The following is a 13,946-nucleotide window of genomic DNA, read 5'->3' on the forward strand; positions in this document are numbered from 1 at the left end:
GATTGCAAACTTATTACGTTGTCGCAATCAGAGGAAATCTGGGGAACCTACAAGCTATGAAGAAGGCCACATGAGCAAGTTTCTTTCACTGCAGTTTGACCGATGGAACTCCTAGACGTGGCCTGTGTCCTATGGGTGTGAAAAGTTGGTGTGCCTACAACCGAGTGAGAGCTATGGGCACAGAACGGTATAAGCACAGGGCAGGTTTTTCCAGTGACGTCCTGAACAAAATGAAACCTCTGTATGCCGACCTCTGTTCTGATGAACTTTCGACGAAATGTCTCCACGAAAAAACGCAGAATGCGAATAAATGCTTCAATGGGATGCTCTGTCAGCGTCTCCCTGAAGATCTCTATGTAGGCCTGCGCACTCTTTGGTTCGAACTTTACGATGGTATATGTCACTTCAACAATGGAAATAGTGGCACGCTGGACATCTTCAGGCTGGCTGGTGTCGATCCTGGCTACTACACCACAGTAGCTTGCCACAGCAGGGACCGAAGACGCTTGAAGAACGCCAAGCGCCAGTCAACGTCGGACAAAAAACATGCCCGAAAAAAAAAAACGACGAGCTGCTGAACGATCACACGGTGAACTCATGGCAGTTAAGGAAGGGTCCAGCTACGGGACTAGGGACATTTAGCCTCCCACGATCTTGCAGTGATGTATATGACATATTTGGAATACTTATTTGTCTTTTTTGTTTTCAAAACATCATTTTCAGTTCTTTTTTTTATTTATTCCTCCAATGCCCTGGAGGGGGGATTCACATGAGGGCTGTTTCATATCCGCATGGCACTCCGGATGCAACTCATGACAGAGCAGATGAATAGTTATTGGCTGTGGCATATTTAGCTCGATTGGGGAAAAGCTTAATCCAAGACAGCACATTTGGGTGTATATATTGTCCCACGCTAAGGCAAGAGCAAGCAACAGTACCAGCAGCCAGAAACCAAGGGACGGTTCTACAGCTGGCTCAGGATCTCTTTTATCTTTGTCGTCTTTTTCGCCTTTTTTGCTGGGCACGCAATGCCGACCGTTTGCTGGCTCAAAAGACCAGGTGGCATTCTTTCTCCTCCCAATGAAGTGTCGACTCGATGCCCAAACGCAAGACGTACACGGAAAATGCAAAAATCGGGTAAGACAAAAAGCAAGAAACACACTAGCACACATACGGACATGCACATGAGGCAAAAAAATGGGTTCTGTGGCCGTGAACAAAAAAAAATGCTACGCAGTTCTTTGAAGGACGACGGAACTACAGCAAAAAAAAAATAAAGTTTGCTTCACCAGTACATTATATTAACATCACCGTGTAACATACGGCTTGAGGTGGACAACATGTACAATCTCTGCGCGTGGTAATCAGCGCTTGGGCGATGGCCGGTCTCCTTCTGGAATCACTTCATAGTTCGCGTCGCTTAAACGCTTTAGTACTGTGTATGGTCCGAAGTACTTGCTCAAGAGTTTCTCGCTGAGGTCTCGTCGTCTAATGGGAGTGCAAACCCAACCTAGGTCACCACGCTCATAGGTAACTTGTCGATGGTGGAGATTGTGCCTTACTGCATCTATACACTGCTGCTGTCTTATGCGCACACGGGCCAGTTAACGTGATTCCTCGGTCTGCTGAATGTACTCCTCGACTTCAAGAGCTAACTGGTCGATCTGATCGATGTCTTCATACGGAATCATGGCCTCTAGCATATTTTGAACATTTCGACCATAAACAAGGCGAAACGGCGTGAATCGTGTAGTTTCCTGCGGGGCAGTGTTGTACGCAAATGTTACGTACGGCCGGATTTCGTCCTACGATTTGTGCTGCACCTCCACGTACATAGAGATGACGTCTGCCAGTGTTTTGTTTAGTGTTTCTGTTAAGCGGTTAGCCTCAGGGTGGTATGCAGTGGCCTTTCGATGACTCGTGTAACTCAACTTGAAGATGTTGTCCAGAAGCTTCGCCGTAAATGCCGTACCTCGGTCAGTGATGATGAATGACGGTGCGCCATGTCGAAGCACAATGTGATGCATAAAAAACTCGGCAACTTCACATGCTGTCCGGCGCGGTAGTGCCTTCATCTCAGCGTAACGCGTCAAGTAATCAGTTACGACAACGATCCAATTATTGCCGGAGGCAGACGAGGAAAATGGTCCAATAAGGTCCCTTCCAACTTGATCAAATGGCGTACGCAGAGGGTCAAAGGGTTATCGAAGGCCTGCAGGCTTGAAGGGTGGTGACTTGCGGCGCTGGCATTCACAGCATCCTTTCATGTAGCGTTTGATGCAAGCAGTCAGTCTAGGTCAGTAATACAGTTGTCGCACGCTGTTCAGAGTCCAAAGTGAGGAGATGTCGGCTCGTCGTGGCAAGCTAATAGGATGTCATCGCGAAGGGCTTGAGGCACTACGAGAAGATGTGGTTTGTCGCCGGCACCTGTGTCTTTTTGTATACGATGCCCTCTCTTAGGCAAAATGACGACAACTGTCGCGAAATAGGGCGAGGAATGGACGCGATGCCGCTTTCTAAGTGATCGATGGTGGGTCTTACCTCAGCGTCCGATCGCTGTTTATTGAGCATATCCGGCCCTCTGAGGGCGCTCAGGAAGGCGCTGTCGTCTTCCTCGTCAGGATTCTGGGATTCAACAGGTGCTCGTGATAGCGTGTCAGCATCTTCATGTTTTCTGCCTGACTTGTTTACAATGGTGAAGTTAAAATATATATATATATATATATATATATATATATATATATATATATATATATATATATATATATATATACACATGCACATATATATGCCTCAGCGTACACTTTGAAAATATTGTGAAGGCTGCCTGTAGCAGACAGAATAATCTTTGCCCATGGGCCCCATTGTCATCGATTTCACAGGTGTTGTGAAGTTCATACAGGGCCTGAAGTTATCGTCTAGCGTTTTTGAAAGACTCTACTGTGTATAGTTAGCGCACCTTTTCACTCAATCCGTTGAACACTCCACAATGCCAGCTGATTGAAAGGTAGCAAGGGTGGTTACACACTTGAAACAAGGTAATCCAAATTCTTCTTAACTACAGGCCTATTTCATTAACAAGCATTCCCTCTGAACTTCTAGAGCACATTGTATACTCTAATCACGTTTCTTTTCTTGAACGCAACTGGTTATTTAGTTCTAGTCAGCAATGCCTTCGAAAGAATTTTTCTTGCGTGACTCAACTCTTTCACTAATGTCTTAGCATCGGCTTTATATAGTGGTTTGGTAACCAACTGTATCTTTCTAGACTTTGCTAAGGTTTTCGATAAGGTGTCACATCAATTACTCCATCTTAAAATTAGTTTCCTGAATATTGACCCTAATCTTTTCAAAAGGATTGAATGTTTGTTGACTAACCGCTCTCAGTTTTTATCAGCTAAAGACTCGTTATCATCAACACGTGCCGTCACATCTGCTGTTCTCTAAGGTTCTGTTTTGGGCCCCTACTCTTTCTAATATATAATAATGATCTTCCGATCGGAATGAACTCTTCCCTTAAGCTTTTTGCTGACGACTGGGTTCTTTTTTTCCTAACCCTAAGGATAGTTGAGCCCTTCACTGCGATCTTGACAACGCATATAATTGGTGTGAGCGACGGTGTATGGTTCTTAAACCGTCTAAGTCTAAACTTATGTCCATCCCACGTCACACTGATCCGTCCAAAATATTCGATTACAAGATTAATCGAGTCCCACTAGAGAGTGTTTTATCTTATACATATCTTGGTGTTCACATTATTAACAGCCCATCCTGGCGCGTGCACATCGAATATGCCACAAACAATGTGAACCGCCCCCTTGGTTTTATGCGCAGAAACTTCTCTGAGGCTCTATCCAATTTGAAGTTACTTTTGTAATCATCACCAGCAACAGCAGCCTGTTTTATGTCCACTGCAGGACGAAGGCATCTTCTTAACCCTGTCCTGCGCCAACCGATTTCAACTAGCGCCCGCGAATTTCCTAATTCCATCGCTTCGCCTTGTCTTCTGCCGTTCTCGACTGCGTTTCCCTTCTCTTGGCATCCATTCTGTAACCCTAATGCTCCAACCATTACCTAACTGGCGCATTACATGACCTGCCCAGCTCCATTTTTTTCTCTTGAGGTCAGTCAGAATATCGGCTATACCCGTTTGCTCTCTAATCCAAACCGCTCTCTTTCTGTATCTCAACGTTGCGCCTAACATTCTTTGTTCCATCGCCCCTTGCACGGTCCTTGTTTACGACCTTCTTTGTCAGTCTCCAAGTCTCCGTCCCTCATGTCAGTACGGGTAAAATGCACTCATTTTAAACCAGCAAGCGTGGTTTTAATTCTTTCTCACCTAAGACTAGCGCAGAGTGGAGCTACCCTCCGCCTCTTATTGCCTGCATTGAAGACACGCCATCCTTCAAAACAGCCATCACAATGCATATCATTTAACACGCATCTCCATTGTGATTTTTGCTTTTTGCTGTACTCTTTTGTTTGTTTTTTTACCCACCCCATCTGCAACGCGGCTGAAGGCCTTGAGGGCATTGTAATTAATTAATCATATAAATAAGTAATTATTGTTCACAAGGTGGTCTACTCAATGCGGCGGACACTACTTGCACACAAAAGAATTAAAGTCCTCAATCAACTAATTAAGAAAAATCTGCTAATGAACATTTTAACTAATCACGTTATGGCCCATATTGCAATTTACAAATTCTAGCCCTGGAGTTCACAAGGCAAGTCCACTTGGAACGAGTTCTCCGGCTAGCACACCCGCCGTGGTTGCTTAGTAGCTATCGTGCTAGGCAGCTAAGCATCAGGTGGTGTCATCGAATCCCGTCTACGGTGGCCGCATTTCGATGGGGCCGAAATGCAAAAACACCCGTCTTCTTAGAGTTAGGTGCACGTTAGAGAACCTCAGGTGGTCCAAATTTCTGGAGTCCCCCACTATGGCGTGCCTCATAACCAGATCATTGTTTTAGCATGTAAAAACCCATATTTAAGTTAAAAGTGGTTCACACCAGCTTCGAGGCAATAATTCACCAAACATTGCGGATAAACGCATTGGTGTTCCAAAACTTTTGTGCTTCAATGCACAAAATGACTTTTTGTGAGGGAAGTTACTGGCACGCTGATGCGTTTCTCCGCAAAGTTTGGGAATATCTCGAGACTGGTGTCATCATGAGAATTCATTCCAACTGGATCTGCCTTGTGAACTCCACGGCTTGAATTTGCAAATTTCAATATGGGCCATAAGTTAATTAGTTAAAACATATTTAGATAATCTTTGTTAATTAGTCATTTATGCATATAAGCTTTTTGCAAGTAATGTCCAGTTTGAGTAGACCAGCTCACAAAATAGAATTGGGCTATCTGCGACAGGCAAAGTGTAAAAATTTTTAAAATTTTCTCGGAAACAGCCTGTATATAGCACAGAAGAAATGAGATGCACGAGAAAACACCTGCTTTTTTACTGTCAGCAGTTTCCGCTGGAAGACCTCCCTTTGTCAGAATGATGCCAGAGTCAACTTGACCAACGCTGGCCTACCAGTCATGGTACAAGAATGTGGTGTTTATTTTCTTTTATGCTATACCAACGGAGCCAGTGTGCTTTCGTGCCTACATCTCTCTCTCTCTCTCTCTCTCTCTCTCTATATATATATATATACATATATATATATATATATATATATATATATATATATGTATATATATATATATATATATATATATATATATATATGTATATATAACGTAACCAACTTCCCACACATCTTTTTTTTTTACACTTGGACAATCCTCAAGCTCCTAAACTTAAAAAAAAAACTTGACATTATCCGCTGTGTTCACATCCGTTACTTTACTTCTGCAAAGTAGATTCATGTGTGTGTGTTTAAAGGAAGGCGTTAGCTCGGGGACTCCTTTCTAAATACATTGTAAAGGAGAAATTGTTTTCTCGGCAATAGCTGCACTAAATTTGATGACGTTTTTTGCATGTAAAACAAAAATTATAATCTAGGCATTGTTTTAGTGAATTGGTGATTGAGGCCGTCAAAATTTTATGCAGGAATTTACGCAGGAATTTACGCATTTTATGCAGTTTACAGCTCTGCAATATGTTACGAAAAAATATCACAATTCTGTATATTGCATACCATACAATCATCATCATCATCAGCTTATTTGATATCCACGGCAGGACGAAGCCCTGTCAAAGTGATCTCAAATTACCTCTCCTGCGCCAACCGATTCCAAGTAGCGCCCACGAATTTCCCAACTTCATCGCCCCGCCTAGTCTTCTGCGGTTCTCTACTCCACCTCTCTTTCTCTTGGTACCCATTCCGTAACCCTAATTGTCCAACGTCTATGTGTCCTGTGCATTACATAACCTGCCCAGCGAATACCTGATTGATGACATGGATGTTATCCATTAAAGAGTATCCCTTCCTTAAACCTGCCTGTTCCTTGGTTAACTAAAGTTCAATGTTGCCCTTAGTCTATTGTAGATTATCTTGATGAATATTATATATAATGCTGGGAGTAAGCTAATGAGCCTCTAATTTTTCTATTCTTTAACGTCTCCCTTTTGTGGATTAGTGTAGTGTTTGCATGCTTCCAGTCACCTGGGACCTTTGCAGTCTATAGACACTTCATATTGAGAGCCACCAGTTTTTCAGCCATTATGTCTCCTCTCTCTTTGACTAAATTGACTGTTAGTCCATCTTCTCCTGCCGTTCTTTCTCGTTTGATGTCTTGCAAGGCCTTTCTGAGCTCATCGCTAGTTATAGGAGAAGCTTCTGTATTCTATTCATTACTGTTTGTAATTGAGGTATCCTGACGCCTCTGGGTGATGTACAAGTCAGTATAGAATTCTAGCGCTGTATTTACTATATCTTAAAGATAGCTGATGATATTACCCTGTTTATCTTTCAGTGCATACATCTTGGTTTGTCCTATGCCAAACTTCCTTTGCTCTAATTTCCGGCTGCATCCATTTTTTACAGCTTCTTCAGTCTTTCTCACGTTATAATTTCGAATATCACTTATTTTCGCTTTGTTGAGCAGTATTGAGAGTTCCGCGAATTCTATGTTATCTCTTGGGTTCAACACCTTTACTTTTTGTCATTTCTTTACTAGGTCCTTTGTTACATGGGAGGGCTTGCCTACTGGTTGCCTTCGTGCCTTGCCTCCTACTTCAATTGCTGCCTCTTGTAACATTCGCGGTGCTGGTCGCATTCGCCAGATAAGATTGCCCCGCTTGCCACGATATCATCCTTACGTTTGCCACTCCCTGATTGGCTGCTTAGCGCTCAAAAAGCCCGTCGCCGAACGAATAAAGGTGATTGTCTTCCTGGCGCTGCGTTGGTCGTCTGTTCCCAATACCTAAAACGCAATACGAATACGTAACACTCTGAAGCCAGCCTAGTTACAGTTTCATTCATTACCTCCATGTCACCTTCATCTCTCAGTTCTAAGGCTGCACATTTGTTTGCAAGTACCAGCCTGAATTTGTTTGCTTTTACCTTTACTTCCTCTTAGTTGACGTGTTTTTCTTGACCTACTTTACTCTTTCTCTGTTCAAATTGAGGTGAATCGTAGCCCTCACTAGGCTATGATCACTGCACTTTATCCTACCTATCACATCTACATCCTGCACTATGCTGGGATCGGCAGAAAGTACGAAATCAATTTCATTTCCTGTTTACTATCAGGGCTTTCCCAGGTCCACTCTCTGTTGCTACGCTTCCCGAAAAAGGTGTTCATTATTCGCAGCTTATTCCTTTCTGCGAATTCTACCAGCACCTATGCTCTAGCGTTCCTAGAATCGACGCCGTAGCTGCCTGTTGCTTGTTCACTAGTCTGCTTGTTCCCCACTCTTGCATCGAAGTGGCGCATTACTACAGCATACTGTGTTTGTACATTTCTCATCGCAAATTCAACATCTTCATAAAACTGATCTACTTTATCGTCATCGTGACTGTATGTCGGAACGTAGGCTTGTACTACCTTTGATCGATATCTCTTATTAAGTTCGATAAGGACTACTGCTACCCTCTCATTAACGCTGTAGAATTCATCAATGCTGACTGCTACGTCCTTATGGACTATGAATCCCACACCGTATTGCTTCTTATTTGGGGACCTCTAGAGCAGAGGACATGGCCGTTAGTCAGCGCTGTATAAATCTCACCAGTTCTTCTAATCTGGCTTAAGCCAATTATATTCCAAACATTATCTGGCACTCATAATGACAAAGCCTTTCGCGCAATTAAAGAAAACAGGGACGTGAAATAGACACAAGATAGCACCGCCCTGTGTCTCTGTCAGGTTCCTGTTTATTAATTGTGCTAGAGGCTTGGCCATCATGAGTAAACAGTACCAACTAGCCCAAGAATTAGCCTTGTTGAATTGTTGAGCTGTTAAAAGGCTGCCAGGGTCAATTTCCATTCGGACACAGTTGATATATTATACATGGCTTTCAAATAAACCACTAAGATTCGAGTAGAACCATTCCAAACCCCTGTAAATAATCTAAAATATTCGCATAGAATATAAATGTCATAAATGACATAAACATAGTCATACCATCAAGCCAATATTTGCCCGCACAAATTTGTTCAAACATTCATTTTTCCCTAAAACAATATCCGACTGGAATTCCCTGCCTCATGACTCACCTCTCCTTTCTTCAACTTCTTGAGAGCCTGTATATAGGTATCTATATATATATGGTTAGAAATTATGATTACTTTATAACTGTGCATAGTGTGCTTTTTTGTCTATGTACCTGTATTTGGGGCACGTACTCTCACAAATTGTATTTCCTTTGTAACCTTGTTTAGTTTTGATATTATATTTTCTGGATGTAAATTGTACCTTCACCATCGTTGATGATCCTAAGGCATAGTGCTTAGTAACAAATGTGTGTACCCTCTCCTGCTTGGACCGATCTGGTCTGCAGTATATACTAAATAAATAAATGAATTATTTTTAAATAAATAAATAATAAATAAATAAATAAATAAATAAATAAATAAATAAATAAAATTTGCCCGCTTTGAATGTTTACGGGGTCCAGTTTACAGAATTGCGATATTTGTTCTTGGGGTAGAGCCTGCTTTCAGCAGCATTGCAAGGCAATGAAGCTTGAATGAGATGCTGCTTTTTTTTTAAACACAATGCTCCATTTTTTCTTCTTTTCTTTCAGCTCACTGCCTGTTTGTTTCCTTTGAAGTGGTGGTTGCGGCAGTCCACTCCGTGTTTTATCTGACAACAATGGTCTACTTTTATATATAAGTAAGTAACTTCAGATTTATACTTGTGGAAATGAATAATTAATTAGTATAAGCACAATGCAAAACATGACCATATGCTAAGTATATGCCAACTTAGTTGTAGTCCAGTGTGGTGCACTTTGTTTCTAATAGCTAATCAGCTTTACAGCTGTTTTCAAATTGTTTAATAAATCGCGTGAAGTGAACTAGAACCTCATTATCACAGAAGAGGATGATGAAATAATGGATATAACGAAATAAATAAAATTACTTTTAAAGAACCCATAGAGGTCCATGTATTTAACACCGCGTTATAACGGAGAGATATTGCCCTGCCGATGGACATAACCAATCACATTCGCCTCCAGAATCACCCCAAAAATACCCGACCGTGTTACCCCATGTATACATCGCTTTGCGCTGGCTTCGCTTTTAATGGCCGCTTCATTGATTAGCCTCATCGGCATGCCATCCAATCTGACTGCTGTGTAGATTGGTATTTTCTGCTCAGGCTCCTTCCTGCGTTGTGCAGGTGCAGTTCTTCTTCTGCGCCAGTCAGCCTACAGGGTTCGCCCATCAGTCCTCTGCTGTGAGACATTGTGGTCACGGGGCTGCTGGATATAGAAATGCCAGCCGGAGCGTTCATTCAAGCATACCTAAATGCGAAGGCAATAGTTTTGCTTGCGATATGTAGGGCTGGCATAGAATGCAAGGTGGCGGTAATTCTCGATCGCGTCAGCTAATGGTCGCAACAAGCGCACATAGAAATGAGCGTGACTGTGTCTTTCTTTTCTTAGCGTTCCTTCACGGCAGTGTTGCACGTAGGGGCCGGGAATGAATCTGTACACAGGGGTTATTCCACGAGAAACGCCCCAGACCTAAAAGTGATACTCATATATTTTCTTTTAAAAAATTGGGTTACGTGGCTATTGTGTGAATAAGCTTTCACTGAAGCATTTTCGTAGAAGAAAATGTTTCGATCACCTGAGCGCTCTCAAATTTCTGCATAGGTGCAAATGTTGGCTGGAGGTAAGTTTTTTTTATTCAGGTCTGAATCTAGGTCCAACAGCTAATTTGTTTTTAGCACATTGTATTGGCAACCTTCTTTCCTATGACGTCATAATTCAATGCCTTTTAAAATGTGCCGTGTAATTTTTCGGCCCAGTAAAAAGCAATAAAAATTTTGTTTTCATAATTTTTTGTATAAATTGCGGTATTTCTACAGCTACCATAATTTATCTTTCTTTTCACCTGTGACTACGGAGTGTGCTAAAATAATTTCAAAATATTAATACGCATATTTCTGAGAAAGATACGGCCAAAGTTGGCAAGAAATGAATTCCTTCTGATATTCAAACCAAATTTAAGTAAAGGAAGCTTTAGCTCGGGTGCTCCTATCAAAATACATGTAAAAGGAGAATTGGCTTTTCTCGACAACCGCTGCCCCAAATTGGCTCATGGTTGTGACATTTAAAGAAAATTTCAATCTGGTGACTGTTGGTTACGAGTTCTTTATTGAGGTGGTCAATTTTGTTTTAATGAAAAGTATCGAAAAGTGATGAAAAATCATGTTTTCGCCACCGTCGAATTTACAACTGATTATGTTGGGAAAGAAGGCAAAAAACTAAAAAGCAAAGACCAAAAGTCACTACATCAGTCTTAGAGGGCAAAATTGAGAACACTGGTGGGCATTATACGTGACGCATGTGATTGGTAAAACCGATTTTCCTAAAGTATGTAGCTACAGATAAAGAGGACCTCAAAGACGCTCTCTATCATATGCTGCTACCTGACAGAATAAACTGCAACTACTCTGCATATTGTATGGCCTTTGAGATTCATGTGAGGTTTGACGCGCCTTGTTTCACAGTGGTGATCTCGGAAGCTATAAACGCGGAACGATACTCTTTTGTGTTGTTTTGTTGAGGACTATATTTTACCGTGTGGGAAAGAGCGATGTGCAGGCAACAAAACACGTGTTTTTTCTTGCGGTGTCTCAACCATAGGATTTCGCCATGATATATGTGTAAGCGAGTAGCAGTGTCGATTCATTACACCATTAGTTCAGGGACGCTAGAACATTATACACACCAACAGTTAGCGTAATGTATGCGACGGCAGCCGGAATGCTGGATCGGAAGCACATGGGAACGCCATGTGAACATCTTCAGGGGGCAACTTTTAGTCTGATTAAAAATGCTGGCGAGATATAATGGAAAGTGAACCAGCTGAATAAATAAATTGTGTTTCGTGTGTCTCTAAAGTAGATGATCCGCGTAACCTCGATGCAATATGTGTAGTTATTCTGTCGATAGGGAAATGATATTCGCAGACTCAGTCAAGGTGCTCTTGCACGAAATACTCAGCAGTCACTACCACGCAATTTTATGGAAGCACAACAAAGAATGTTGGTAATTTTTTATAGGAAATCGATATTGGCACAATCAGTCAAGCAGCTCTAGCATGAAATACTTGGCAGTCGCTACCTCACAATTGTATATAAGCACAACAAAGAAAGTTGTTATTCTATCGATAGCGAAATGGTATTGGCAAACACAGTGAAGCTGTTCTTGCACTAAATACCTAGCAGTCGCTGCCGCGTAAGCGCTATGAGAAACGTCACTGAGAAAGGCGCGTAGTTCAGCATAGTGATGCTCGCTTGTTCAGCGCAGTGTCTTTTGCGACTGCTATCGCTTGATTGTTTCGGTTACTCCAAGTTTTTGTAACTTATGAGGACCCTTGTCCGAGCGCTGCAGCACGGAATACGTTATCTGTTCTGGCATGATTTGCAGTAATCAGACGCCTGCGCGTGGTTGGAGTAACCTAATTCCTCAAGCGACCTTGCCTAAATATGGAATGGGTGCACTTGCGTGCACATTTTGCAGCACACTGTCGAGCTCAATGCGAATTGCAACGCTAGCAACCGTTTTTTTTTCATATCTTTTTTTTCTGTGAAGCCGCTGCCATCATACGTTGTGAGCCAACACATACAAAAAAAAAAGACCGATGAAAGCGTTGCTAATAGTGCCATACCGCAACGGCACTATTTGCACCGTGGTAATAAGGGAAGTGGCACTTCTTGTTTTATTAGAATTACTGACTAGTCTATGCCGCATCGCAATTCGTATTGAATGCGATAGTGCATTTCACCTGCGTAGGTGTAATAAAAAAATTTCCGCAGTAGTAAACTAGCTCATCGTTATCCATAATGCGATCTCCGTCATCACCAACTGATTTCTAGGAAGTGGATAAGGTAAATCTGTGATGTCAACACTGAAGGCTGAAATTGGCGGATACACCTCTTCTTGGAAAAAACCGAACGGCTTCTGAGTTTTTTGCTCTGAATGGGTCTTCTACTTGAATGCCTGTTAAGGTTTTGTGAAGAAAACAAGAGACTACGTCTTCCAAAGTGTTTCTCTCAGACAGAATGGTCCACGAAGCATGCTCACTTTTATGCGTTTCTATCAAAAAGAAAACCTCAAACTTCAACTCCTGACATTTCTTTACTGTACTACATAGACGCTCAAGGTTCAACTCCAGCAAAAATTTCTTCGCTTGATCTTAGACTTCTTAGGTTTAGTGTGTGCCTTCTGCACGTTTTTTGTTAAAGCGGTTGACGCTCTTACAGAAAGCCGTCCTTCGGTTAGGAGGACGAAGTACCATTCTTTATCAGCGGTCAATACTTTCACTTCGTTATGTCTTAAAAATTGCACAAGGGGTTGGATCTTTTGCACTCTGCCACTCCGGTTTCCTTGAGATTTGGCGAACAAGTAAAACCACTGAGAAATGCACCTGAATTTGACATTTACTTCTGCATGCCTGGACATTGATCTAACGGTGGCTATCTTGTTGACTGGATGTAGGCAAGGTTCTAGGCATAACTTTTGGCCTAATTTAAGAATGTTCATGTACTTATCTAAAACGACAATATCGGTCAGGTTCAGCACTTTGGTCATGAGCTTCGGTTTCTTCTCCTTGGGGATAGGTTGCGCCGGACGTTGCTACAGACTAATTCCGGCTAATACTGGCTTGTCCTAGACAACTCGTGGTATCGAGGGCACTCTCGTTGTCTTCCTTTCATGAATCCGCAAACAGACTTGACGCAGTCTCGCAGCATCCTGGCTTGGCTCATTCATTCGCACTGCAAGATCTTGCAGATCCTTCTCGTGTGGCCAACCGTGCGGCAAAAAATTCCGTACGGAGCCATAACTTCTTCTGGACACGTGCCCTGGTGAAAGGCCAAGACGCAACCCTTGCACCTCTTGGCATCTTGGACGTCTTGCACGTCTTGCAATCTTAGCCATGACACGTGTCCAGAATAAGTTGTGCCTCTGCGCGGAATTTTCTGCCCCACTTTTGGTCAAACCAGAAAATTTGTAAGATCTTGCGGCCTGATGGAATGAGCCAGGCCAAGATACTGCGGGACTGCCTCAAGTCTGTTTGCGGTTTTATGAACCTGAAGCGTCTATGTAGCACAGTGAACAAAAGTCAGGGGTTGAACCTTGAGGTTTTCTTTAGGATAAAAAAGCATAAACCTGAGCAACCTTTACACACAATTGTGTCTTAGAGAAACACTTGGCAACACGTAGTTTCTGGTTATATCCAGAAAACCTTAACAGGGCTCCAGGTAGAAGACCGATTCAAAGTAAAAAACTCAGAAGTTTTTTTTTTTTCTAGAAG

General features: G+C 42.3%; 1 protein-coding gene across 10 annotated transcripts in view; it reads left to right on the top strand.

Moving 5' to 3' along the window:
- The window catches only part of LOC135917133 (uncharacterized), a 94,530-nt gene that overhangs the window by 49,158 nt on the left and 31,426 nt on the right, over nt 1–13,946 (top strand). For 8 of the 10 annotated variants that reach the window (XR_011508064.1, XR_011508063.1, XR_011508062.1 and 5 more), the window contains one exon: nt 9,200–9,288. The gene's annotated coding sequence lies outside the window, so the exon portion shown is untranslated. Of the gene's footprint in view, nt 1–7,128; nt 7,247–9,199; nt 9,289–9,798; nt 10,021–13,946 lie in introns of those variants that run through there. The other 2 variants (XR_011508069.1, XR_011508071.1) reach the window with 2 other exon arrangements.

Source organism: Dermacentor albipictus, chromosome 8 (assembly GCF_038994185.2).
Source record: "Dermacentor albipictus isolate Rhodes 1998 colony chromosome 8, USDA_Dalb.pri_finalv2, whole genome shotgun sequence".
Lineage (NCBI taxonomy): Eukaryota > Metazoa > Arthropoda > Arachnida > Ixodida > Ixodidae > Dermacentor > Dermacentor albipictus.